Source organism: Suricata suricatta, chromosome 14 (genome assembly GCF_006229205.1).
Source record: "Suricata suricatta isolate VVHF042 chromosome 14, meerkat_22Aug2017_6uvM2_HiC, whole genome shotgun sequence".
NCBI lineage: Eukaryota > Metazoa > Chordata > Mammalia > Carnivora > Herpestidae > Suricata > Suricata suricatta.
The window spans coordinates 69,676,393-69,681,619 of NC_043713.1; the positions used below are offsets into that span (position 1 = coordinate 69,676,393).

General features: G+C 45.6%; 2 pseudogenes; both read left to right on the forward strand.

Moving 5' to 3' along the window:
* The window catches only part of LOC115277478, a 9,459-nt pseudogene extending 7,518 nt beyond the window's left edge, over positions 1–1,941 (forward strand).
* Positions 1,942–4,233: 2,292 nt separating this feature from the next.
* On the forward strand, positions 4,234–4,893 carry LOC115277673 (annotated as a pseudogene).
* Positions 4,894–5,227: the final 334 nt, after the last annotated feature.

The following is a 5,227-nucleotide window of genomic DNA, read 5'->3' on the forward strand; positions in this document are numbered from 1 at the left end:
GCTAAAATGAACAAAGCAAGAGACTACAGATGTTGGAGAGGGTGTGGAGAGACGGGCACCCTCCTACACTGTTGGTGGCAATGTAAACTGGTGCAGCCGCTCTGGAAAACAGTGTGGAGGTGCCTCAAAAAACTATCCATTCACTGATCAGTTTTAAAATGTTGGTGCATTTAGAATCTCAAAGTAACACTTTTCTGTACCAGACTTACACACACAACTAAACACACTGACAGTTTGTTCTTTTTTATTCCAAACAACTCCTGAAACTAAAATCTGTTAAGAGTCTCATGAATACTAGTCTAGAATTTTTCTAGTTATTAAAACATCTGTTTATGATATTTTGGTAAATGGGATTAATGGTTTTATGGGTTTGTTTTGGTTTTGGTTAAAGTCTATCTTCCTGGCAAAGTCATGATGTAAAACAGGCATATTTTCACACATAGCACTCACTATGGACAATACTTTTTTTACACCCTCTATTTGGAAAGTGGATTCTAACATCCACCACATCAGTCTCCTGGGAACAGACACTGCTCAAGGGATTGAGAGATTTAAGTAAAATGCTTCAGAGAACATTATTTGTCACACCTCCCTGTGTCCTGTGCTTGCAGAAGTGATTCCTAGGAGTGAGTCACTGTGTTAAACTATGTGGATGATGATAGTGCTCAAGTGTGTGAGATATTGACAAGTAAGATTCACTTGGCATCAACTACTTGGGATGCCCACTTGGGGTTTTCCCTTGACTTTTCATCCCTAGAGAGAGGATCCTTCTCCCCTCAGTGGTGTGGGGGCATATGTCCACAGGAAAGGGGGAGCCATGGTCACCAGGGGCTCACATAAGAGAAAACAATGTAGTACCCTGCACAGAAAAGGCCATGTGCCCATGGGGACCCATCACTGCTCTGGAGTTGATCCTAATCTAGGAGGAATTTATGAAAAAACACCACCTCAATCCTGACCTAAGAATACCAAAGGGAACCATGGACACACTGATCCTGAGGAGACTGAGTAAAGCATAAATCTGCTCTGAGATGATGGAAGATCACATAAGATAAGGCCCTAGTGCATGGAACAGTGGAAAGAGCAGTAGGGAGGTAGAAGCTGTCTCCAACAGTGTATCTGGGAGTGGACACTGGGCGGCACACAGTCTTGTTTATTAAGTTTAAGGGATGATCATAGCTGGGAACTGCCACCTAGCACTGCTTATGCCCTCTGCTCAGGGTTTACAGCTGAGACCTCTCCACTCCCTGGCCCCACACAGCCCCTCCGCTGCCCATTCTCTTGACATCTTCAGGCAGAGGGACCTGACCCAGGGCTAGTGAGGGGTCAGAGTTCTGGGGGTATCATTTGCATGGACGGGCCCTCCCTCTCTTAGAGGGTGAAAAGGGGAAGGGAGACATTAGGAGAGGTCTGCTCAGCTGTGGGGCTACAGAAGGCAAGATGGGTGATGGTCTCCATCATGGCCCCTCTCCTCACCCTCCTCAATCACCACACAAATGACTAGATGGGGGGACAAGAGAAGGGACCCTGGAAGAACAGGTGGGGTTCTTCCTCCTCTTTCCTCATTTCCCCAACATCACTCTCTCTGTGTCTGTCTCCCTTGCAGGGTCCTGGGCCCAGTCTGTGCTTACTCAGCCTTCTTCAGTGTCTGGGACCCTGGGCTAGAGGATCACCATCTCCTGCAATGGAAGTGCAAGATTGAAGGTGGACCAGTACACAAATATGTACACAAAGATCCCAAGAATGGCACCCAAGCTCATCATCTATTATGATAACAAGAGACCCTCTGGTGTCCCTGATTGGTTCTCTGGCTCCGAGTCTGGCAGCTCGGGTTTCCTGACCATCACTGGGCTCCAGGCTGAAGATGAGGCTGATTATTGCTGTTCAACATGGAACAGCAGTCTCAGAGCTCACTCGATGCTACAGGGTGTGGGGAAGTGAGACCAAAACCCACTTACTCAACTGTGAAGAGGGGAAACACACTAGCAGTTATCTACTCAGCTTAGTCTGTGATTCTACTTATTCTTTTGCTGATGCCCTGGGCCCGGGTCCATTCAGGGACACTGCCTGTGAGTGAGGCTCCTCCTCACTTCTGACCTCAGTGTCACTGTGAGCTGCCAATTCCTAGACAAAGTGTCTTCTTGAAAACAGAAATGTCTTGTCTTTATCAGCCTGGGACAGTTTACTTCTAGGGTGGTTTATATTCATCTTTTCCCTTTCTGATTTAAATTAAATGAAATCATTTCTTTTGGCCTTGAAAATATCATAGGACCTCAGCTCTACCATGTGCTTGAAGAATAAGTCAGTGCTTTTTCATCTGATATTATCATCTACATGACTATAACCAGTGCTGGCTAGTTTTGTCTTATTTTATGATGTCTCTGAAATATTTACCAACTCAATATTTTAAAAAATTTCAAAACGTTTGTCCTTAGGAAAACCTGTATGTGAATGGTATAGTGGATTCATTTATAGTGACTAAAAACTGACGGAACCCATCTGCACATGGATGTTTATTCCAGGATTATATATAATCCCCCAAACCTAGAACCAACTAAGATGTCACTAGGAGGCACATTTATAAAACAGGATATTTTTAATACTATCACCATAATTAGATCATATTTTGGAAGAGGCAAAATTCTTGAGAGAGGACGAATGTCTGCCGTTTCTGGGGGGCTAAGGGAAGAAAAAGAGTTGAACGTGAGAACACTAATTTGCTTATGGCAGCCCTGATAGATCACATCGTTTATCCTTCTGTGTTTATTATTATTTTCAAACATAAGTTTGGACAGTGGGTCTTCTTTTTTTTAAAGAATGATGTCATAAGCAGTGATAGTGATATTTTTCCTTTAGTGAAATGCATGTTTCCCTGATTCTCTCTGAATCTCAGGCCTGCTCACAACGTACCCTCACCTACCACAGCCGCCTTTTCTAACTGAACTTTCTTGCAGACCAAGTCTATGGGACTCCTCACATTTGAAACTGACCCACATTCTGGAGAGGGTAATGGTGTTTGCAAAAGGCAGGACCAGGCTCTCGTGGCAAGACTGGAGTCCTTCCAGGCTGACTGAACACCTCTAGGGCCACCACGTGGCAGTGTTATCTTGGGAAGTCCAAGATCCTGAGGGATGTTGGAAAATGTCACTATAGTCATGTGTGGGACTGAACCCTGTTCAGAAATCTCAGGTGTGTCACTGAGATACTACCTCATACCAGTCAGGGTGGCTAAAATGAACAACTCAGGAAAAAACAAATGCTGATAAGGATGTGGAGAACAAAGAGCCCTCTTCCATTGTTGGTGGGAATGCCAATTGGTGCATCTGCTCTGGAAAACAGTGTTGAGGTTCCTCAAAAACTTAAAAATAGGGGCGCTTGGGTGGCTCAGTCGATTAAGCGTCCAGCTTCGGCTCAGGTCATGACCTCACAGTTCATGGGTTCGAGCCCCACGTTGGACTTTGTGTTGACAGCACAGCTCAGAGCCTGGAGCCTGCTTCAGATTCTGTATCTTCCTCTCTCTGACCCTCCCCTACTTGTGCTGTCTCTTTATGTCTCTCAAAAATAAATTAAAAAACATTAAAAAAACTTTTAAAAAACCCTTAAAAATAGAACTACCCTATGACCTAGCAATAGCACTACTAGGACTTTATCCAAAGAATACAGGAGTGCTGATTCATTGGGGCACATGTATCCTAACATTTATAGCAGTGCTTTCAATAATAGCCAAATCATGGAAAGAGCCTAAATGTTCATCAACTGATGAATGTATATAAAAGATGTTGTTCATATATACAATGGAATACTAGGCAATGAGAAAGAATGAAATCCTGCCATTTGCAGCAATATGGATGGAACTGGAAGGTACTATGTTAAGTGAAATAAATCAGTCAAAGAAAGAAAGATATCATATGTTTTCACTCATATGTGGAACTTGAGAAACTTAACAGAAGACCATGGGGAAGGGAAGGGGAAACATAGTTACAAACAGAGAGAGAGGGAGGCAAACCACAAGAGACTCTTAAATACAGAGAACAGGTTCTCTGCTCCTCCCCATTCGACAGACAGCTGCATCTTCTGGTGCAGTGCCAGCTGCGTCCCTGAGACACGATGGTGAAGGTCTGAGTCAACGGATTTGGCCGTATTGGGCGCCTGGTCACCTGGGCTGTTTTTAACTCTGGCAAAGTGGACATTGTCGCCATCAATGACCCCTTCATTGACCTCAACATGGTCTACATGTTCCAGTATGATTCCACCCACGGGAAATTCCACGGCACAGTCAAGCCTGAGAACAGGAAACTTGTCATCAATGGAAAGCCAATCACCATCTTCCAGGGGCAAGATCCTGCCGACATCAAGTGGGGTGATGCTGGTGCTGTGTATGTTGTGGAGTCCACTGGGGTCTTCACCACCATGGAGAAGGCTGGGGCTCACTTGAAGGGTGGAGCCAAGAGGGTCATCATCTCTGGCCCTTTTGCTAATGCCCCCATGTTTGTGATGGACGTGAACCACGAGAAGTATAACTTCCTCAAGATTGTCAGCCATGCCACCTGCACCACCAACTGCCTGGCTCCTCTGACGAAGGTCATCCCTGACCACTTTGGCATCGTGGAGGGACTCATGACCATAGTCCATGCCATCACCACTATCCAGAAAACTGTGGACAGCCCCTCTGGGAAGCTGTGGTGTGACAGCCGAGGGGCCACCCAGAACATGATCCGTGCTTCTACTGGCACTGCCAAGGCTGTGGGCAAGGTCATCCCTGAGCTGAATGGGAAGCTCACTGACATGGTCTTCCGTGTCCCCACCCCCAATGTGTTCATCGTGGATCTGACCTGCCACCTGGAGAAAGCTGCCAAATATGATGACATCAAGAAGGTGGTGACGCAGGCATAAGAGGGCCCCCTTAAGGGCATCCTGGACTACACTGAGGACCAGGTCATCTCTTGCAACTTTTACGGTGTGTATGTGTGTGTGTGCGTATGCATGTGTTGTAAGGACACAAGTCTAAACCAAACAGACTCCATGACAGGCTTTAAGTTTCCCCTCTGACCTTAAAGGCCTAAGCTTCAGTTTCCCCAAAACTAACAGGCAGTTACACATTGCCTAGAGCAAGAGAGACCACCTTCACAACACCCAGTCAGAAAAGGTCAGCAACCACTCTCCGCATTCGTAAGGGTGAGGTCTGCAGATAGAAACTATAGATAGGACCCTGTTACCTAATGTTAAA